This window comes from Rhynchophorus ferrugineus, unplaced genomic scaffold (assembly GCF_030347505.1).
Source record: "Rhynchophorus ferrugineus isolate W39M unplaced genomic scaffold, kcgeb_rfMv2 rfM4, whole genome shotgun sequence".
Classification (NCBI taxonomy): domain Eukaryota; kingdom Metazoa; phylum Arthropoda; class Insecta; order Coleoptera; family Curculionidae; genus Rhynchophorus; species Rhynchophorus ferrugineus.
Genome location: NW_027472583.1, coordinates 27,711,285 through 27,736,598, shown reverse-complemented (window position 1 = coordinate 27,736,598; position 25,314 = coordinate 27,711,285). Strand labels below are relative to the sequence as shown.

The window sequence follows — 25,314 nt, the reverse complement described above, 5'->3', positions numbered from 1 at the left end:
GGCGATTTGCAGTTTATTAAAAAAAAGCATTAAAACACGTTGGCCGGTTTATAACCCGTAATTATAATATTTTGAAGAATGTTGCAGACGTTTGACAGATGCAGAACTTCAGCAGGCTCTTTCGGTTACATCATCGAGCTTCTCTAACAGTATTCTATCTCTTTTTAAATAGAGTAAAATGAGAAGGATAATATTGTTTGACTGTAAAACGAACTTACACCTTTAGGCAGATACATATTGATAAACGTGTCACTTCTGTTTTGAATTGACTATATGCATTTTAATTAGAAGTAATTCACATACATACTGACCAAACCAGACACTAGGTCACATGAAGTAATATTTTTCATTTGTTAAATGTCCTTTCTAAAAACCACATTCTCCCACATTCATCTCAATATTCCGATTGAAGCTACATCTAGATTTAGATAAGCAGCACTTAAAGTTGCTTGAGAATTCCTATATAAAAAACAATACAAAATATACAGTACCGAAATAAAACACATATTTACCCTACAAATTTAAATTAAATGCTACACAAATAAAAACATGTTCTATCCACGTCAATTTCATATAAAATTTAATTTTGTCATAATGGTATAAATAATCTACGCTGAATATAGGCATGGTCGTAAATTAACATTTATACACACCTTTGGATGGTGAGCAGAGAGTATACGCTCGCCTGTCAGTAGTACCAACATTTCAAACCGTATTTTTGAGCGTTAAACCATAGGTAAACAAACAGTAGCGGCCTGAACATAAACATTTCCCCAGTATATTTAGTTCGCAACGAACATTCGAAAAAATAATACACTCGCCATATTTCATTATGTTAAATTGCCATCGGAGAGTGTTTGTTGTTTATGGGGTGGCCGGTTGTTCGTTGAAATCTAACGAGCTGCATGCACAACATACAAAATAAATAGCCTTACTGAATTATTACTCAGAATTTTATATCAATCAATTTTCGTTCGAGATTTTCTACGTCAGAAACATTGTGATATTATTACTTTTATTAATATTGATAATCTAACTTTTTAAAAATAACATCCATTATTTGCATTAAATTTACATCCATTCCGACACTTTATGCATGCAATTATTGTATATGACATTTTTAGGATCACTGTTGGATTAATTTTTCATTTTTTTACTAGTTAATCTATTCGTACACAATATAACTAAAAATTCAACGCTATTTTAATATAATAGACATTGTAAGAAGATAACGAAAACATGTTAAAGACACACCAACCGGTGAAAATACTTTAGGTCAACTTTTAAACCTTGATAATGATTAAGGTTATTTTGTGTGTTACAATTTCTAGTTTTAGAGTTCACCATTGGTGGCAACACTGTGCTCTTATAACGGTTGTCAGTTAACGTTGCATTAATCGTTGAATAATAAAATACCGACACAACGTTTAAAAGTCGATTCCAAATATATTTCTTACATTTGCAGACATTATATGCTCGGTAAATATAGAAAATCATGAAAAATATGAATGATGAATATTTGCAGTATTCTGGTTTTACATTTACATGTTTTACATTTTACATTTTACAAACATTTACTAATCATTTTCTGTGCCGACGTTATAGAGAGAACAGATAAATCGTGTGATGAATGTCGTTGGTCTAAAGGCAAGAAATATAATACACTATAAATATCCTTATATACACTTATCATCAGTATTCAAGCCAGTTCCATGTACGGACAGTGATCCATTGCCCATTAACAACATTCGATCAGAATCTGATTAAGATTAGAACCTAAATCCGAATGCCATAAGTATTTAGAGCACCATCTGCTCATCTACAGTAGAACTCATTCCTGAATTACAGAGGACAGACACTAATTCCGTAACGACTCTAAAATAGCTTAACCGAACGTTATATCAAGTTACTGAAACTTTAACTTACTGAAATTAAAACAAGTAGTTAATGGGTAATGTAAACCAGTTTTTTCAGGTTAGACGCCAACTCGTATTCATAGATGTATGTTAGTTTTAATTACGCTACAACTATTAAATAATATTGCAAAACACTATATTTAAAAGTAATCCTGAATAAACCTTTAATTTGTTTTTATAATTACTCTAAACGAGATCATTGGTCATCACAATGGTTCTTCTTTACTTTACTCTACAGAATACCTTTAATATTTACGTATGAATTAACACTTTGTATTGTGGTTTTTTTCCTTTGTTTTATTCTGAAATACTAGATTGTAATAATGTAAGGTCTTTGTCTAATGCAATTTATTATGTAAGGATAAACCAAATGTCTTCCAATTCTAGTTTCTTCCTATTCTTTTCATTCTTCATCTAGCAAAAGTTATACATCAAGATACTTTCCAAGATAGGTTTTTGTTATATTTTAGAAAATGTCAATTATTATTTTGTGTTATTGGGGTTAGATAATAATACATTTAAGATAATAAAAGCTTTAATAAAATATATTTCAAATTATATAAATTATTGATATTCGATTTGATATATTTAGTCATATCCAATTTTGGAAATATTCCAGTGAATTCCAATACCATAAATATTTCACAATGATACTTTACCTGTCGACTTTCCGTGATATATTACAATTCGTAATATTCGGTGAGACATCTGCTGCCTTTATTGGGAAGACATGGGCCAGTGTTAGTGTTAGTGCAGATACCAACGTAAGATATGAAACAACTAAAGAAGTTCACATCCCCCAATTTTGTCTCATGTTGGGTGTAATTTTTAGCTAGTTAAATATAAACATATATTAGACAAAAAGTAGTATTTCATTATTACAAATTAATTCCCAATCATTCAAAATAAATGGCCTATAGTACCAAACACATCAATAACTTCTTTTGAATAACAAAAATATTAATCAACACTGAAATTCGCGACGAAGATACAGGCTATGGTTTAAAGGATCTACAGTTAACCAAATAAGATGCAGAAATCTTCGATATAAGTATAAGTAAGGTAAAATTTTAAGTTTCAGAAATCTATGAAATGAAGGCACTCTGAGTTGGTATTTTAAAAAAATAATTAAAAAGAATTCTCATTATCTTACTACTATGAAGAGTGCAGTTCATAAGCCTACCATTATTACCAAAATAAGAGGAAAGAGATATGATTTTTGTCATTTGACTTGAGAGCTAATTAAAAAAGAGAGTTTTTGTTGAATTATCTTGCTAGTTATAAAATAAACTATTATTGCAACATATACAAAATAATTCGTGAAAAAACATCATATAGGAGGTAAATGTATAACTGAAAAAATATATTAATATTGTATTTAAAAGTCTAACTAACATGTTAAATTTTCTTGCCGATAATCTATATAAAATTACGAAATACTAACAAAAAGTAAAATACTATAGTCTCTCTGTATATTACAAGTTACTAAAAATTAATTAACCAAATAGATAAAATTTTAAGAAAGAATTACATCTGCAGAAAGAAACTAATATAAAACAAAATTGTGAACAAGATCTTAGTATATCTAATATTCTATTGTTCTTTATATTATAATTTTTCTACCTTTGGCTAAAATGTAGGAGCTGGAAGTAGATCTCTCACAGGAATGTGAAAGGAATATTTGTATATATCTTTTTTGTGTACGTTCTCTTTAAAGTAATAGAATAGTAAGTCCTTCTTCATGCGACAAAGTTTATTTTCCTTTTTTTCCAAAACCTGCTCCAGTAGATGTCCTTCATGGTATAACAAACTATCTACCTTAAAATCTATAAACCATGTAGCCTCATGGCTGAGGATCAAGACGAAGCTGCAAATCAAAAACTTCATTATAAAGCTTTAAGGCCAATATTTCTCAGGAGATAGAATAGTAGAAGCAGAAGTCAGATTAAACAGCTCATAAGCTGTTTAATGTCATCATAATGAACTGCGGAATCTACCACTATTGGGAAACTATCTCGAACCTATCTTGAACAACCTAGAACTGCCTGTATAAATGACTAAACAATTTGATTGGCCGAACAGAATTTGAAAGAATAGTTTTTAAAATACTAGAGAGCTGATATTTTGCTTACTATAAAAAGCTAAAAGCCCAATTTATATTATGAGGGAAATTATATTTTTATGAGAGAAAATACAATGCGGCTCACATGTGCAAGATAGGAAGGAGTCCTGAATGATAATACGAATTTTTCTTTTCGATAGTTGATAAATAAAATCTGCGTTCTCTTCCGGAAGGAATAGGATTCTGTGACTATAAAGATACTACGCTAACATTTTCTTTGAGAGTCAGATTGATTTTTAAAAACAATAGAACAATGGAAACAATCAATTTTGACAATCATCCGGAACCATTCAGAATATCAACTTAAATCACTTAAATAATAAAATTTCAATCATCTCTATGTAAAAACTATAATATTTATTAAACTTAAAACGGGGTTATAAAAATTAAGCAATAAAAACTTATCCCTAATAATATTAACTAATGCAAAAGTAACTTATTCTACCATACTATTTTAAAAACTGTTCTGTATAAAACGAATATAAATGGCAATATGTTAGGTCTTTTTTCCTCGAACTATATTTGCCAAATATAATGTCTTAATACGTTCAAGGAACATTAGTTTTTCATGAGAGTCTATTTGTAAAGACGCGAAGCGCAGAGTTACCACTTTTTTCTTTTTTTTTTCGAATGGAATATTTTTGATATGAATGATAATTTTCTCTTTTATTTTCCTCTTTTTTAATATGTGTTCGTTTATTCCTGTAATTTGTAAATTAGTGTAAATTAAAAATAACAGTTTCACAGTTGTCACTATAAACAATAAATTTTAACTCTTGGTATAACAACCACTTACTCAATAAATGACAAAATAAATAAATCAAATAAGCTTGCGATATCTATGTCGAAGTGGTCGGGTGATAGTTCTAAAAATATAATGAAAACGTACCTGAGCAACCAATCTTGATGGCAAGGGTGAAATTAAAAATATATTTGTAATGCAATGAAATCGGTGATTATTACGAAAGATACTTTTAATATCAGGTAATATTCAGATACACAGGTACTGACTGTTAAAATACTGGCAGCTAATAGTAAGACAGATAAATAATAGTGTCGATAAATAAATGTACCGACCATAAATTTGGTAATATATGGTATTTATAATATTAATAAAAGACAATGGTAGGCAATAACATTAGTGGAATACAGACAGACAATACCGGTAGCTGACAACAATGATAAACTATGCTAGGATACAGTGTGACATGCAGGTGCACACTGTACGAAGGTAAAATAATGCACGACATACCAGCTTATACCCTAATACTAACAATAATGGACGTGCAATGATATCAAGGGAAGCAAACGCACAAGATCCTGTCATTACGGTTAGTAGTACTCGTTAGTAAATAAAATAATATTGTAAATAAATAAATAAGTAGCTGTGTTGGAATTGTTCACTTACTTTTAACTCAATTTTGATAAACGTGCAATGCGCTCAGTGGAAAAACCCAGAGTGAAACACTCTGTCACCGAGAGCCAGCAGAAACCACTTTCGGTGGCGTTTATATATGCTTCAAGTTATCCATAGAACATAACTACACATCAGTAAATTTGGCCACTATGGCGTTAAATTTGGTATTATGAAATAGTCATAATTTATATTAACAGCAACCATAAAAATATTATCTTTGACGATTCGAAGAAATAATAGAATAGAGAACGATAAAATAAATAACGATAAATGGATAAATAAATAAATAAGTTAAGGGTAATGAATAGAGAATAATAACTAGAAAACAATAAATAGAAAATAATAAATGAATAATAATAAATAGAATATAGTAAATGGAAATTTAATAAATAATAAATGAGAATTGAAACGAGAAAACTGAAATACTCTGTAAACAAACTCACCATTTGGTGAAACTCAGTTTGGGTGGCACAAAACACAGTAAAATAAACTGAAAAAGAAAAAAGTAGTGACTGTAATCGTCCAATCTTCAAAATGAACCCTTATGTTCTAACGTCCCTTAGACATGTTAATATACCACACCTCGCAAATTCAACCCCTGAAGAAACATCAACAACAATTCATACTAACTACTAAGTATTCGCAAAGGCGATAAATTCAACAATTAAAAAGAAGCGACAATCCCACCTAGTTCCTTTACATAATTGTTTAAATCCTTTTTGGAACGACTCAAAATAAAAGGTCTAAAATAACGAATAGCAAGATGAAGTTCTAAGTATCATAGATATTCGGAATGATATATAAATTATTTGAATGGTACATTTCTTTGTGATTTAAGCGAAAAAAATATCGAGAAATTATAAACAAATAAAACTCACTGTTACAAATGTTGTTAGTTATCTCTATTATTCGTTGAATGTTGCTGGTTGCCTATTACAATTGTCTGTCGCTAGTGTCCATCATTGTTGTTAACTACTATGGACTAAGATTGTTGTTAACCGTCATGGTTATTACATTACTGGTATTAACTGCTGCTGTCATTACCTGTTAATGATATTATCAATACCATCCACTATCAGTGCAATAATCTGTAGGTACATTTATTTATCTGTACTATTATTTATTAATACTATGGTCCGTCAACATAATTAATTATCCATATTAGATGCCGGTAATATTAGATATCCAGTATGATTAACATAAACACCGATCCTTGTTATATTTCAGATGAATTTTTAATTTCACCCTTGCTATTGAAAATTGCGGTTGCTCAGACATGTTTTCATTTGGTTTTCTGAACTCGACTACCTAGACATCAAGCTTCGTACGTTTAGAATTTGCTTTATTTATTTTGCCACTGATTGGGTACGTATTTGGTTAAGATTTCAAGTTGTTTGATATTATTTTATTTAAATATAAAATAATTGTCATTTGGCGGTCTGAATATAAAATTGTAATTCTAATCTCCATATGAATTTCCATAAAAATTGTTAATAACATGAGAATGTTTAATAAGAAACACCTAAACATATCAGCTTAATGTCTCATTATCGAATCCAACAAACGCACGGCGTGTCAATGAGCCCCGCGAATCTTATCTCAATTAGCAACTCGGCAAAACCTTCCGCGCCAGAGTGAAATTAGTGAAATTTTTCCCACACTCAACACACGACCAGTAACAATCGAACATCGGCACGCGCCGCCTCGATCGTTCACTCCCGTCCGCCGAAAAACGTATTTTCCCGTCTGGTAGCGTTCGCGCCGCAAATTTCTCAACAGATTAAAACTCCGGCCGCAAGAAAAACCGACGTAAAAAAAAGGAACACTCTCGCGCTCTCATCATAGGCGAAGAGGCCGAGTTCGAATCGGAGTTTTCCGTTTCCATTTAGGAAATCGGACGTCAATTTTCCCACTGGCAATTTATTCCGGTAAATATCCGAACGTTTTTCATCGGGAACATCGACGAAATTAACGGTGTTTCTTTTTTTACATAACAGTTTGCGATATTGGATTATATTTGTGATTTATGTTCGACTTTTCTACTGATATCTCAAAGGTAAGAACCAACGAGCCTGTGATTTGTCTTTATTAAATTTTGAGTGTGATTAGTGTTTTCTGATTAAAATAAAAACAAAAAGAGTTCGTATAACTGTTTATTATTGTATTAGAAACCACTTTTTATGAATCTGATGAATTATATCAAGATATTTATTAATATTAAAATATGCCGGCTTGCACTACGGTACCTACTGTTGCTATAGTCGCGGGTTCGAATCCTGCTGAGCATAGTCGTAAATTTATACTTGTGATTGTCCTATGTAAGAGTGCAAAATCCGACAAGGAAAACGATACCAGTTACGCCAGTAACAAGGCTGGGTAAGACCGGATGTCTTCTGGGATGATTTCTAAGTTGGTCACTTACCAGTCGGTAGGCTTAATGCCGAGTATCTCGTTGGTAAAAGGAGACTTTAAAATATATAAAAAAATATTAAAATATATTTCTGCCTTGAATATAATTTATGGTATTTTGCAATCGCATAAATATACATATTCACAATATTCCATAAATTATATTTATCAAAACTGACAACTTTGTTGCTTCTAAACAATATGTTATTATTAGAATAATAAAGTTTTAAATGCTATTGCCAAGACAAACTTAATAGATAAGCCACAGCGAAATTAAAAAATCGATAAAAACAACGTTGGTAGTGTTTCTCTGTCGAGAATTTTTGGCAAGACAGGAAAAATATGTAGTGAGGAATGTTGATCTTAAATGTTTTGTCCAAGTCTCCTAAAAAAGCTGACCAACCTTGCATATTTTTTACTTTCCGCGATTAAATCAACATGCTTTAATTCTAATATTATATGTTTTTTTATATAATTTTCACTCTGAATGACATATCTCATCACTAGACTAAAATTTATATCATGCGTAATGTTTATGAAATATAAACAAAATATAATTCACAACTTCGTAAAAAATCGTATTACTAGAATCGCGAACGAATAAGTTATTAGGAATTTTGCTTTAACTGTTTAATGAAAAACATAGCTTAATTGAAATGTATATCCTATTAACAGAATACATCAAATAATGACTGTTGCATTTGGCATTTGTTAAAATCGATGTTATATACTATTGTTGTTTATATGAAACCCAATAATTATGGCTCTTAAATATACTCAAAATATATATTTTCGACATAAATTTAAAAAAAAAACACGATAAAATGTAACTCGTAACTCTAAGCGCGATTAATAATATTTTAAAAACTAATAATACAGACAAATGTTCAGTTGCATTATGCAAAATTGTCAAAATTATATAATAATATTATAAAATATTAAAATTTTAAACATAAGACAACGCGTATGACAAGTTATGACATAAAGTTATTATTTTGCGGAATGAAGTGGCAGTTTACATTAAGAAACCTATTCTAATGTAAAGGAAAGCTTATATCTATGTACCTCACTGATTATCATCATATCTTCCAGTCTGACACAGATACATCGTACAAAATTTTTCATAACCAGGACCATATCACTAGCGAGATGTAACAGCTTATAGATTATATAGTACAATTATTTGGAGGTATTACCTGTACCTTCATCCGTCAGTAATGATCTTCGGAACAGTACTGTTCCTATCCAAATTTCCATGATATAACCTAACCTGTATGGCATAGATTTCCAAGTTTTAGTGGCTCTAAATTAACAAAATTAATAATTATTAAACATAATTCCCTTCAAGGGTGGTACACTGATTATAGCGACCCTCTTGTACAACGATTTGTCCTTTGCATTAAAATAGGCCTCAGTTTCGGCGATCATCTCTTCATTCGAAAATTTCTTCCCAGCGAGCATACTTTTGAGATCTGAGAACAGGAAATAGTCGGTGTGGGCCAGATCTGGGGAATGCGGTGGATGAGGAAGCAATTCCAAAATTGCCATCGTTTTCACTGACTTGTGACACGTCTGGTGAAGAAGCACTTTCTTTTTCTTCAAATGCGGCCGATTTAGTCCTTCAAACGGTCCAATAATACTATGTCCAATATAACAGTCGCTGTTGATGGACCTTCATTTTTCAAGGTAGTCAATGAAAATTAGTCCAAGCCCATCCCAAAATACAGACGCCACAACCTTGCCAAACGGCTGTTGCGTTTTTCCACGCTTTGGAGCGGGTTCATCATATGCAGTCCACTCGGATAAATATCGATTGGACTTCGTCAATCTTCGTCATCTTCGTATTCATTGGTGGATTGAAATGATGGAGCCATGTTTCATCCATTGTCAAAAACTGGGGTTTATTACGCTTGATCATCTTCAAACACTGCTCCGAATCATAAACTAGTCGTTGTTTTTGGTAAAAAATCAGCTCGCACGGCACCCATTTTGCACAGAGCTTTCTCATATCCAAATATTAGTGAATTATTTGATGTACACGTTCAGTTGATATCTTTAGAGTGTCTGCTGTTTTAATAAAATTTCAATTTACGGTTATTCAAAATCATTTTGTAGATGGATTTTTGGATTTTTTAAACGTTTTCATCGGCAAGAACCTTTTTTGGGCGACCACTACGTTCACCGTCTTCGGTGTTCATTTCACCACGTCTAAACTTAGAATACCAATACCTGATGGTTGATTTTCCTTGGGCAGTTTCTGCTTCAACTGTATTTTTTCCCTTCAAAAAGCAATATATTATAAATACGCGAAATTCCTTTTTATCCATTTTTTTCACAATAACAATGATCCGACAGTTGTCAAATTTGTTACCTGTTATGTATGTTATCTATTGACCTGTTGTGTATAAGAAACTAAGCTACTACAATCGACTTACGATGGACTGAGTCTTTTGATCCAGAAATCCATGGACTTAGGGTGTTTTCAACTCGTGGATGATTCCTAATTGTAGTAGTGTATGGCGAAAGGACTATGAGCAACTTCAAACCCCGTTTCATGACCTTACAGCTTCAACTACGGTACTTTTGCTCGAACTCCACTTAATTATGCCAAGAAATGTTGTGAGAAACTGCGGACCTATTATATATCTATATAATATATATATATATATATATATATATATATATATATATATATATATATATATATATATATATATATAAAGTTCTACGATTAATTACCAACGTTTATCGCTACGTTACCAACGAAGAATTGCAGCATGGTCTCAGAATCAAATGGATACACGAAGTGATTCAAGATTTCGCCCTAAAACATGAAACAAGGTTGCTAAATCACAGCAACGTGGAAGCGATACAGCTACTGGACAACACACAATAAACTTACAGACACACACAGAAGATTGAACTGTGGGAACGAAACCTCACGAACTAGTTTAGTGTATAAGTGTATTTTTAACTCTCGTTAAGTAGTTAAGTAGATTAGTTTTAAGCAAATTTAGGAAATACCTACTGATGTATTAATCCTGTACACGCCTTGCTTGTATATTAGTGCAAGTACAACAATAGTAATAATTTAATTTGTAAATTAAGATTGTACTAAGCATATCGAATACAAAAAATATGCAAAAGTGTAAAATCCAACAAGGTAAACCATCCTAGTCACGCCATTAATTAGAATGGGAAGGTTGAATATCTTTTGGGACAATCTTTAAGTTACCACTCAATAGTTGGCTTCATTGGTAAGGTGTAATTTAATGTTTAATACCTGAAACATTTATTTCATCTAAAAAATCCAATAGCCCAAAGTATACAATAAAAGTATATAGCAAAAACTAACGAATTTGTTATATTTGCGGGCTTAAATATAAAACGTATTCATAATAAATAATGAGATAGATCTAATAACATAAAGCATTAAAAATATATTATCCTATAATATAATATAATAAACTTCATACTGTATTAAAATGTTTCATAGTCAGTATTGAGCTAGAGTGACATCTTATCTTGAGGTTTTTATTTATATTACATACATTTTAAATACTATTGCCAAATATACCAAACTTCTCTGATAAGTCAGGCATTAATCATGATTTTTAGCAATGAATCATATGGTCAGAGTTAATACGACTTAAAATCATAGTGTTGGTCTTTATGTATTCCTTCAATCGTAAGAAAAACTGCCAATAAGGAGTATTGTTTGAGTGTTATTCACAGTTTTTGTATATTCGTCACATGAGGCAGAAACGCGACTTTTTCATCAAAAATTCAACAAATAATATATTCTCTCAACCTCCATTATCATCGATTGGAAGAAGGCTTACAATCCATTTCAGAAATTAAATTTAACAGAAACGTTAACACAATATATTTGTAGAAAAAACCACCATTCCTCTAATCGCAATAGCATATCAAATTTGCATAATATAAATTAATATCACCTTTTTTAATCGAGTTGGAGAATGAGCAAGGTATTTTTTACATAATAAGCAATGTTGCGCAGGTTTACGAAAACATTTCTTTCATCGACTTTTTACACCAAATATTTAGTCAATACGAAGTTAAATTGGGATCTTCACTCCAATTCATCAATATCCATATCTGCTTTGAAACTTTTTATACAGTTCGAAAGTCAGTTTATTGATGTGTTTTTTTTTATAATCGGCATAATTGCTGTTTTTCATAGTAATCTAACAATATTTACGGTAATAATGATGCTACAATTCTACAAAATCTATGGGAAGGTAAAGGAATATATTGTTTATATAATATCTTTATCAAATTAAATTAAATCAATTATCAATTTCACTAAATCACGACATTGAGAGTAAGATTGAATTTTACATCTTTACACTTTACAAAGAACACTAATCTCAATGCACTCTGTATTCAAATGAAATATTGAGGTCTTGGAAATTGATATGTCCTATATAAATTGAATATATATTAAAGTATTCGATGTTATGGTTGAAGTTATAGTATTATTCTACTTATTATAGTCGTATTATAATTAATATAATTAATCTAAAATATTTCATACAATGTAAATGTGGGCGCGTTTAAAGCAAATACAATAATAGACTCACAAAGACAACAACGTCAAACGTTTATATTTATTTCAATCTATTGACATTTTTATTAAATAAGCACTAAAGCTGTTATGTTTATAGCAATTAGAGCTAAAACTTCAATTTGCTATTCATTTGTATATGTTTATGTGATTTTGTTCAATAAATGAAATTAAAACGCTTGATTGTCTGGCTACTCACCGTTATGCAAGGTATTCTATTATTCGGTATTATTCACTAGAGATCATAAAAGTAGAATTATTTTGTTTTAGCCATTAATGTCCGAAGTCATAATACATGTTGCTACACGATATCAAACTTAGTATAAACAACAGAAAACTCCCTTAAGTAATAAAATATTCTGACAGTTATTCGTATTTCAGAACTTCAAGAAGAACACAAATACTATAATCAACTTTGGAGTTATTTTTAGAATGTAGGAAAATACATAGATAAAACGCAACACATAACATACTTACTAATGTTCTTCCATATTGATCTAATCTTTTTATTTTACTCTAATGTTTTTATTTTCTTTTGTTTCTTCCTCCTTTTCTACGTCTGTTGGGCTTTTCTTTTGTTTACTTTTTTGTTCTTCGTTTTTTGTTCTTACTGTGGAAACTATGGCTTTGTCTTTTTCTTCCATAGTGTTTACTTTTCTTTTTCAACAAAATGTTCTTCGTCATGCATCTCAATTTCTGTTCTTGTTACGAACCTGCTTTGCACCTACTCTTATAGTTTACTAGCATGGTTCTGGCTCAAAATAAGCGGCTCATTTATTCATATTTTGGTTCTTAACCGAGTTAGACAGTACAAAGCGAATTCACAAAATTCAAGAACTGTACTCCTAAAATTACCACCAAATATGTATATCAGATTCAGCTCCCACTAATATTATATCTAGATAATTCAAACGTAAAAAATTATTTTCATCGAAATAAAATGTCGTTATGTGTAACTCAGAAAGAAATGGAACCACCTGGAGTAGAAAGCAGCTAAATACTTAATAATTAATCTTATTTATAATATATTTATATAAAACTGTATATTTATATATTTGCTAAATTATTATCATTTTAATATACACCATTTTAAGTAAATATGATGAATAATTGTGAAAAAAATCAAATACCCTGAGAAAATGTATTCAAGTTTTCGATTCAATCGATAGAAATTTCCATTTGATCTAGAAAATGTACATTTCAATTTCTGGTAACTACAGCCATGTAGCTGAATATATTTGAGAATTGTATGTATGTATAATGGAGTAAAAGCTTTCAAATTAATACCAGTGAAGTCGACTCAATATATTCAATAGATTAAATCAATTTCACGACATTGATTTGAACTTTTATTTAGTTATATATAGGTTACGTTCTCCACTTTCCATTACTTCACCACTATTTATTTACGCGGAATAAATAGTTTAAATACAAGTCTAGTTATATATGATTTGCTCCAATGTAAATTCATAAAACATTTTTTAAACATTATTTTACGAAACTTCAACCAGGGCAACTAAATTTATTTGATATTCTGTGTTTATGTATTTTGTTTTGTCATTTGGTAACATATAATATTCTGATGTTGATGCTCTCCAGCATACTGATAGAATTATATTAATTTTGAAGTTCGTGATTTAATTCGTTAGATAATCGGAAGATGTTTGAGAGATTGGAATAACTTTTATATATTTACTTATATATACTTTTATATATATACATTTCTATTTTTATATATATCTTATACTATGAGGTTTTAGCTCACAATTAGCCAGGACTAAGGAAAAAGAAGTAGAAAATAACTTAATAAATGCTAACTATAATATTTTTGGCAGTATGACTTGCCTAGGTTCTCACTAGGTAACCTTTTATTCCTTCGAATAGTTGAATTGTATTAATAGGCGACAAAAATTCTTATTTTATACAGAAATCTGCATACAAGAAGGTATATTTCTGTATGTTGTATTTCCTCTAAGACTGAGATAATTCAAACTTAAATTAGGTCATTATTCCGGTCATTTTTTTTCATCATATTCTGCAACTTCTCATTTTTCTGGATACACTTTATAGAAAGAACGATATTAAATAACGTGTGACCAAACATGTGATTGCAAGAGGATGACTTTGCGTCTGTTACTCGTCATTGCTAGTTTTTTTCTTTGCAACAGCAGGTCGTTAAATTCATTTAACTAAAGTCAATGGACATCTGCGGTAACAGCTTCAGTCAGTTTTAGCAGCTCGTAATGTACTACGCCTTGCTGATTTTCCCTAGCTTCTGACAAAACGTCATCATCATTTCTCGTTTGTTTTTTAATCCTAAATTAGTAAGAACTGCATCATGAATTCAAGAAGTGAAGTATTTTTTTCCTTGTGCAGTGTATTCCATGGATACTTGACTCCCTTGTTTTTATTGCTTTTATTAATGGAAATAAATAAAATATTTTTACTATATTATTTTACTTTATTATATTTATTTCGCCTCTTCATGGTACCTAACACCTATCAATTAATTCAATTATACAACTTAACGTATTTTAATTAACATAGTTGACATCAATAGCAACATTTTCTTTGGAGCTTTAACAAAACTTCGATATATTATGGATTAAGGGCAACATGGCAACTAACGCGAATGCTGCCAATTTGTTCTTCAATTAACTGATATTTGTGATGAATTTTTAGACTGTACGCATTGTTTTATTAGCGATCTGTCTTTTCTCACAACTTTTTACATAAGCAAGGAAGTAGCTAAGTACCTTAGGTGGCGTCGAATATGAACAAAAATACTTTAAATTGCGTTGAAATTATATGGATTTTTACCGAGTACATCGCATTTATGGACATTTTACTTCAATTTGAAGAAAAAGACGGTTGAAGGTCATCAAATGCTGTTGAAGCATATGCAGATTTTAACATGTCGTTTACATTTCACTGCTTTCGACGTTTCAAAACTGATGGTTCCAACACAGTTGATAAAGAGTATTAATAATTAACGCAGTTGCATAATCATAATCATATCATAATTACTGCTTCCACAACTACGGTGAAAACCAATGAAGAAACGACAACGTATTTAGTTTCGAACTAAACCTAAAATCTAGTAACCACGAAAATCCACGAAAACAAAAATCCCACATTTTCCGTATCTGATCAGTTCTTCCATAAATTGTCCCAATTAAAAAAGTCTATCTCTGCAACTGCCTACTGTCTACAACTGCTATTTTTTCATTCACATTATCATTTGTTTGTTATTAATTATTTATAAATAATAAAAAGTATTAATACCACATATGATTAAACAAACTTTAGGCACAATTTTTGGCATTATTTTAAACAAATAAAAATTAATTCAGAAATACAATATTACATAATTTTAATGGTTTATAGTTCAATTTACATTATATTTAAAGTACTTTTTCAATATCGATAATCTATAAAAAAAAGACATAAAAAGTACTTCAAATAGAAATATTGTCTATCTATATTCACAAAGATAAATCACAATATCCAGGAGTCAAAGAGCGTTCATGCAAAGTTACCACAAATCTACTACGGGTCTTTTTTTGCGCCCTCTGTTACTCCCGCAAAGGGAAGGACTCCTAGAAAAAAAAAGTCGATGGAATTAGATTGTTCTTGCCATTTTCGCTTTCAGTCTGCGGGCGTACCATTCAAAAGGTAGCATAAGCTTTTTTATGTTATTATATTCGTTTCTATTTTCAGAATTTCGATATTTTTCGCTTCTCTCGTTCCCGCTTGGCTGAATGAACTTTCTCGGAACCCGAAAAAAACATCTACATATTGAAAACCTAATCCAATCAAAAATCGATTTATTACAATTGATATCGTCGGATTTTTGTTTTTGTTTCGGTTGAAAACCTAAGGGTTTACTGTAACCATGAGAGGTTTACGAAGAAGACAGTTTATGGTAATACAATTCGGATTGTATTGAACGATAAAGGTTGATAAAGGTTAGGACCCAAATGATTACATTGCTTTAAAACGAAAACGGATATTTTTAAAATAATAATTTTTATGGATATTTTTGTCTTTCTTTTATTGGTCTCCGCAATATAGGCGCTTTTGATGAGAATCTTATTTCAATATATTAATATGAAAAACATTGCCGAAAGTCATCGTATTTTTGGGACCTATAATCCATTTAAAGAACGAAACACCTGTCAGAAAAAAATCGATTTGTGAACAAGAACAATGCCAGTAAAGTAAGATGAAAGCTCGAGATGAATGATGAAAGTTCGAACTTCTTGTACTTACAATTTATAAGTTGGATCTTCATCGCCTATAAAATATTTGTCTGAACTCTTATTGTCTAAAAAGTTTTAGTATATATTGGAAAATTGATAGATTGAGATCGTAGTTATTTTTAGGAGTTTTTAAAAAATACCTAAAATACCTAGAAATACTCCCTAAACTTGCTAATCTATTTGATACGTAAAAAACATGCAACTGGAAACCCAGCATTTCTGTCACTTTTCTTTTTGTTTGTTATTTTTCCATCTTAGTCTAACACATATACTGTTTAGTTGTTTAAAGATCTTCTTCTTATTCTTTAAAGATATAATTAAAGTAATATATAATTTTCATCTATAACGAATACATAGAATTGCAACAAACATGTATATATATATATATATATATATATATATATATATATATATATATATAAATAGTTGACTCATTGAGCTTATACCACCAAATTTTCCAAAATACCAAACAAAAACAAAGCTCAAAAAATATCTCAAAGTTGGTCAGTCGCCAGTCGGAAGGCTTAATGCCGAAGGCCATGGTTCGGAACCCACGTTACATCAGGCTCAGTCCAAATAAATCCTACCTGGTGGAAAGGAGACTCTAAAATATATTTAAAAAATATATATTATATGATATTAAAAAATTATTATCAAAATATAGCTTAATCAAGGAGTATACTTAATCATAATTATTCGCCAGATCAAAAGCAGAGTGCTCAAACACTTTCGTGAATTGAAAAAGATAAATAGCATTCAATGTACAAGCGATGTTTCTGTAATAAATATTTGTAATAATACAGCAACGTTTTCTTTAAATGTTAGATCGTTGATTCAGCCATTCAAACACAACAATTAATATCAGTAGCACAGACAATAATTAGCAAGCTAAACAATTTAAGCTGATAAAATATTTTTCTTTTCTCCCCCATTATAATGCAGTTCGCTAAAAGTTTACAGAATTAGATTATTCGTACGATTTTCCCATTCGCTTTCAGAGCGGATCACTCAAAGACAACCTAAGCTACTTTGCGTTATTATGTTGCCCCTTTTTTAGGCTGTTTATTTACGTTTTTATTATATTCAGGTCCTATAAGTAACGTGCAGAAATATATAGTAACGTTATCCAATTATTAAATGGATTCAGTGGTGCCGCCAGTCGAAGCAATGAGGGAAAAGTTATAGTTATGTTATTTAAATACCATGCCAAATTTTTCGACTTCTCTTTAAATCTCGTTTTTGATATGTTTTATATTAAAGAATTTAATCGAAAATAAGACAACAAATACGGATCTGATCTTAAATTGTTCATTCACATGTCTTAATATTCATTCACTTCAATGATGTTCAAGAACTGAGACACCATTTATCAGCTTCTTAGTGGTACGAGAGTCAGACCATATTTACTGAAAACTTAAATTAAAATAAAATAGTAAAGTAAAATACTTTGTGAAATGTGCTTTTTTTGAAAATTCAGCTGTTGGCGTCATCTCCCTTGACGCCTCAAAAAAAGTTATCTCGGCGTAGCCAGGATAACACATGGTTGGTCCATCTGAAATTAAAAAAAGAAATATTTTGTATTAGTAAATGCACAAAACTTGTATGTAAATGAAGGGAAAAAATTAAGTTAGGATTTTTGATGGAGCTGTAAACAAAGTCCCCTATTTTTGTTCAAATGTTCACCATGTTTTGTAAAAAGTTGTGATAAAAAATCATTTAGTCATTTATTCATTCTTCCTAAAAATCTGTTCATAGCTTAAGAAATCATGCCCGCCGACTCGAAAAATGGAGTTTCGAGATAAACGCGATAGAAGTTTTAAGTTGAAATAACATCTAGAAATGTTTTAAAATTTACATAGAATCATCAATCGGAAATATCTAGAGCATCCTACTCCTGCCTGTAACAAATCCTATCTTCTCAGTTCCTAGCGTCACCTTTTCGCCGACTATAATTATCCGTATTCTCATTCTCTTTTTGGGCATACTCGTGTCATACATAGTGGTTATTTCGGTCAAGTTTTAAATCCATGCCTTGCAAAAAAAGTAACAAAGCTGAGATTCCTTTGTTGAATATGCCAGCAACGACAAATGCAGCAATCTCGATTATTTTTGGGCCAGTAGGAAGTAATTTTCCAAATTAACTGGTTTAAGCTTTCATTATTATTCTGAGTAAATCCACCAACACGCCTTCCCAAAGGCTCTTCTTTGCTGAGTTATTCATAGATATACTAGACAGCTGATGAAACGCCACTTGGTAATGGATAATAATTGTTTCTGTCATATGCCATTATACCCTTTGTCCTCTTCATTTTCAATTACTAAAACTAACCAAACAAACAAGTCCATAATTGGATATAGAAAAGTACCCACATCTAGCACGTGTTTTCTTCTTGGTTCTTGAGTTTGTTCTGAGTACTGATGAAATTCATCTCGGTAAAAATTCACTTATAATTTCAAAGAAAACTCGCAACTCATAAACCAACAATCAACTAAAATAATTAAATCTAGTTGCTCTTAGAAAGCAAGGCCAAACCAAGAAAGACAGACAAACAATGGCTAAGCAGCTGCTTAAGACTGACGTGCTCTAATGTGCGGAACTTCCGAAGAGTATAATCTCTTGGAATTTTACTCTAATCGATTTAAAATTTTGAGAAAAAAATTCTGGTCAGAATATTTTCATTAATTGATAAAAATGTATTAAATTTAATTTTGATTTTAAATTAAAATTTGATTCTGGTCAGAATATTTTCATTAATCACTTTACACGGAACCATCAGCAGTACTAGAAAAATTATCAGTAAAGCAATACTAAATATGGGCAAGATCACGGCGATATAGAAAATCTCATTTGTCAATCTCTCTTTGTCAAGCTTGAAAATCAATTTGTCCTTATTGGCTTTAGTAATTATGTTTCAGCAGTTAATCATTATTTTGTATTTAATTCTCCAAACACTATTTATTCTACTAATTTTATTCTCTAGTAAATTCACAATTTTTTAATTAATTAAATTAAATTTTTTAGTTAATCAAATAAATTTAAATAATTTTAAAAATGAAAACATTTAAATAAAAAATAAAAACTTTAAATATCTACATTCTACAAAATCATCATTTAATTTTATTAACAAAAAAATTACAATTGTATTTATATTATATTCGAAAACATGCATCTCTAAACTTTCTAAACAATCTAACCGAAATCGTATCGTTGACCTATCTGGCTTTCCCCTCTCTCTCCCTTCCTCTCATAAACATCGACATCAATTACTTGGTTAAACCTTCAAACATCTCGCTAGACTGCTAACCTGGCTCGTTACGCATTAAATTTGGCACCTGGCTGGGTCTCGATCTCGCATTTTTTCTCTCTCTAGATTCAAGGATGCCTGCGTAACCTAGTAATTTTTTCATGGCCCATAGTATGGAGAATAAATGGAAAACCTAATTAAACCCGAACAACTACGAGGTCGAAGTAATTGGCAAAGTTTGACGGGAATAACAATTAAATATAAATAAAAATTAACGGTTTAGTTTAGATTATTTATATTTTTAGGATGTCATATGACAGTTGTGTCGAACATTAAAAAATTTATTAGACGTTAGAGAGTGTTTTCGCGGAATAAACATGAAAATCAAGTAATCCTATAGTGAATAACAGTAATATTTAAAAATCGTGACCTAAATATATAGTAACTTTGTTTAAATGGATTAGTTTATTACCAAAATGTTAATATTATATATATAGCTTTGTCTTGTTAGATCATTTTATAATGTGCTACATAGAAAATGGTTGGTGCTTAATTTTAAAGCGTTTTAAGTTAAAATAACTGAAATTTATATTATGTCTCCATTTGCTCTTTCGAATCATTTTCTTGGAAAATGAATGTTTCATTTTACATGAATATATAACTTTTTTCCATTTAGCTATAATGATTTCTTGCGGGTTATTTGATGTTCATAGAATAATTTGCTTCTTATCTTACATACTAAATTTTCTTAATCATTATTCACATATTGAAATTTGTAGAGTTTATTGGCTCTAAGTTCAACATGTGTTACATGTGCCTAATTCAATAAAATTACCGAGAATTTATACCAGTATATAGAAATATAAATATTTTATGATGAAATGTAATGCCTAATATATGAAATTACTTAATTTTTTAGTAAGAAGAAGCTATCTATTAATTTAGTTATAGTGTCAAATTTTATATTCACATGATTTTCGAGAGATTTTAGTTTTACCAACTAGGTTTCTTTGGATTTTATTATAAATAATTCAGCGACTACCAGCCTCTCGACCAATCTCAAAATGTTTGAAAATGGGAATGGTATTTCAGTTTCGGTTGTATGTAGAAACATATATAAAGTAGTTTAGATAATAAAATAAAAGCTTATAAGCTGGGTCTCCCATATAGAGGGTGCAAAATTATATGAACATCTGGCAAATAAAATATTTATCTGTTAATAAGGTATTACTTAGGTTACTAATTGTTTTTCTTCTGCCATTCTTCGCTGTAAAGTATCCCAATAGTTTCCAAACGAATATTGTCCCATTCTTCTGCCAAGCATCCCCCAATTGCTTCAATGTTATAGAAGATGGAAATCTTCTCCTTACTGCTAAAACTTCCCATAATGGTTCAAGTAAGTTAATGTTCAAAATTTTTGATTAGGTTTTAATGGTGCTTAAATCAATAATGAACATTTTTTGCTATAAGTATGGGCGTATTATTATCTTGAAATATGGCAGCGTCTGACTGTAATATCATAGTATCAACTATCATAGTATAACATCTATATCAGCATATTATCATCGTATTATCGTTTCATATAACTTCATGATTCAAGTGTCATTGAGTGTCAAGATGCTCATTCACGGTAATCAGTCGCGGGCCAGTAATGTGAGTGGGAGTACTAGCTGGATATTGTCGCCAAAATGATAAAGCAACTTCCCCATGTCTGACTGTTGGCAATCCGGATCGTAGGCTTCTTTTAGAGTTTTTCATATATAACCAGGTAACAACCAACGACCATACTACATTCTTCCAATCATCGTGTATGCAGGTTTAATTATCGTTACACCACTTCTTTTGTAGCTTCGCATTGACTTCCGTTATATACTATTTTTGTTGAAACAGTATTGCTCAACTAAGTATTGAGTTCTGCTGTCACTTCTGCCGCGGTATTTTTATGTTGTCTGTAATTTGGCCCCAATTCATCACTGGTAATTACGCAGTATTCCTTTTCGCAGTTGATGTTTTACCATGTTCTGTGTATGTGTATGCTGTCATTAATAGCATGTTAATATATGATAATATTCTGACTACATATCACACTGAAAGACATTATTTATCGGATGAAGTGTCAGTTGCATACAAGAAAATGTATTATATTCCATGGTGTTTATATTACTTGGTCTATTTAGTGATCAATGATCAATAATAACAATGCACTGAATGAACCCTTCCACTGATTAGGAACACTTGCGAATAACTTGATCAGGAAAGACCATTTGACAAGGAAGCATCCTACGTGCCTCAGAAAAACTTTCTTTAACTTAGGATAGCAAGCTCATATTCATAATATATTTACATCTAAACATGTCATTTTATATTCAACATATCTATATATTTCATTGGCATCAATATAGGCAGTATGCCATTTTACCTGCTTTCTAGTTATGATTGTGTATATTAATTTTATATAGAATTAATTAGATGCATATATAACTATCATATTTTTTAAAATATTTAGAAAACAAAACATTTTTACCGCTAAGCATTGGCTCTAACATCTTAACTAAACATTCGGAGACTAATAATATAGAGATGTAAGCCATTTCAAGCGTAATTTTTTAGACTACATTCACACATTAATATTTCACTCCGTTTAAAAATATTTATTCAATTCAATCATACAAAATCAATTAAATTTTTTCATCTCTATTTCGTCAGAATAACATATGGAAAATTCTCTAGGCATGCCATTATAATTAATCGTAGGCGAGCAAAAGTAGATCCGAATTAAATAATGCATAAAATATTTTTGCTGCTGATTTAAATTTATTTTTGAGGGGATATATTTAAAACTATCCACGGGAAATATAACAGGTGTAGATTTTCATAAATATTTACTGTTTACTATATCCAAATAATATGTTTAACGAATATATGTTATTTTTTATGATTATAATGAGAATTATATTTACGGAACTAATAATGATATTAATAAAATATATATAAATTGTACTGTAGAATGGCAATTATTTTTGTTAATCCAGGTAAGTCGTAAACTCCTATGTGTTGAGAGATAACGATATCAACATTAATTGTTTGCAGCTAGTTGTAAAAGGAAGATGGGATCCAATAAATGAACTGTAACAGTTTCCCGAAAGTTGGAACCCACTACATATTTTTTCTTTGGAATTGTAGTTGCCTTAATTTTATTATTTGAAGCAGGAATAGTACAAACAGCAACATTAATTTTATTTAGTACGGTTATGTAGTTCACACCTTTTTTATACATTCCTCTATCGTATTACAGTATAAAATAAAATAAAAAATATAACATGGTTCAATTTGTACTATTTTTAACAAATTCATAAATATAAAAATATGGTAAAAAAATTGTTAGACCCTTTTTTACTTCGACCTAATAGAAGGATGTATAGGGTTAAGTTTTGAAATAAATGAAAAAAATAGATATTTTTTAATTTCTATTCTAAAATACCACCTTAAGTCAAAAAATTATATATTGTTTAATCAAAACTATTTCGATTGCATTTCTAATCTGTTAGAGAGGAGCCTAGATGTCAAACAAATGACACAGTTACATGGAGTTCCGCACAAATGAGAAATTTTAGTAATTCTAATGTTTACAGCAAACTTAACAGATAACAAACAAAATATAAATAATGGATACTGAGACAGTAAGACGATAACGCTAGCAGTTGAAAATAAAAAATATAAGTATTATATTAGGACTATATGCCCATTCATATTCTGTTATAAATACATGACCAACAAATAACTAAAAGGCAGTTATAGATTCGTAAATGGTCAACTCCTCCCAATTTGTTTACTCAAAAACATGAAACAAATAGAGACTTCAGTTGTTTAATGATATAATGATCAGCATATGATGCCTCCAAAAATCTTGATCAACTGAACATAAATGGACCAAACTCTTAATTAAATCAAAGGAGAATAAAATTGAATATGCTCAAAACATTAATGTTTGCATTCTGGTCGAACTAATTTTGACCGCAAGACCGCAAAATTACCTCATTGGTCTAATCTAGCACTATGTGATTTTTTATTGTAATTCCGAAAAGCATCTGTACAATGATACTCCAAACATTCGCGTTATTATTTGGGCATGTAAATTATTATAAACAGCAGTTTTATTAAACGATCTTTATATTTATATAACTTATTTTTACTTGTAACGTATAAAGTCAAAGAAAAAAATACTTTGAGATCAATAAATACTATAGTTATTTATTTGATTATTGTTGGAATTAAAATTGAATGAAGACCATTAATCAAACAGCTATTTTATGTCAAGGGTTGTTTTTTACGATTGGGGAAAACAATTTACAATTTACCAGTGGCGGCTGGTAAATAAATAGGCTGCTAGAAAAAAAATTAGTAAACCATATAATAGAATTAAATATTTTTTATCTTGAAATTTGTTATAATATATTTTTTATTTTATTAATATGTTGTTACTAGTAGTTTCCCACTAACTTGCCATTTGCCTCTACAGTAATTTGAAACCTATTTGCCCAGGAAAACCCATTGGCCCTTACTTAGTCTCTAATTAAATGTTTTTAATGTTTTTACCATTTAATACACTTCACATGGTTGATTTTGTTGGCTCTCTCGAGCTTGCGTCCTAGTTCAGTATTATCCAAGAGTTGTAGCCGTTCGGTGTTAATGTGACATTGAAGTCTATCCTCATATCTCGTTGCGAATCTCTTAATTTTCTCTATGACGGTTAAAATCCGAAAGTATCGGTGTAAGTAATTATTTCTATAATATCCACAATACTTTTCAGGATCTTCACTCCGAAATATTAGTAGTATGTCCATATTACTTCTTGCAGAACATCTCTATAACTAAATTGCTTCGGTTCATATAAGTTTTAGTGTTTGCTTGAATAACAGCAACTTATTATGTACGGATAGTTTAGATTTTCTTCCAAATAACCAATAAATTTAAGAATGTTAATTCGAAACCTTTTTTTCTTTTTGATACGCTCCTTCCTAGAAAGATTTGCGTCAAGATTAATTCCAAACTACTTAGCATTTATACTGTGGGGGATGGAACAGCTTAATTATAAGTAAATTCAATATGCAGTGATTTACACTCCTTAACTTTTATTCCCCATATTTCCTTTTTCGATACTGTCTCCAATAACGAGTATCGCAGTGTAATCATCAAATGCAGCAGTAGTAACATTTTCAATTTGTGGTATGTTACCTGTACAGAATAAAATAATACGAACGGTAAAGAATAGCACCCGAAACACTGACTTGCAGTACACCTGTTTATGTTTCTTCCATTGTGGATTAAGCTTCTTTTTGTTAACTCTATACCTGG

At 30.3% G+C, this 25,314-nt stretch overlaps 1 protein-coding gene across 2 annotated transcripts in view; it reads left to right on the top strand.

Annotated features, from left to right (window-relative positions):
* Positions 1-7,111: 7,111 nt before the first annotated feature.
* Oct-TyrR (Octopamine-Tyramine receptor) overlaps positions 7,112-25,314 on the top strand; it is a 145,626-nt gene continuing 127,423 nt past the window's right edge. The window contains exon 1 of one of the 2 annotated variants that reach the window (XM_076401463.1): positions 7,112-7,511. The gene's annotated coding sequence lies outside the window, so the exon portion shown is untranslated. The remainder of the gene's footprint in view (positions 7,512-25,314) is intronic. The other variant, XM_076401467.1, reaches the window with a different exon arrangement.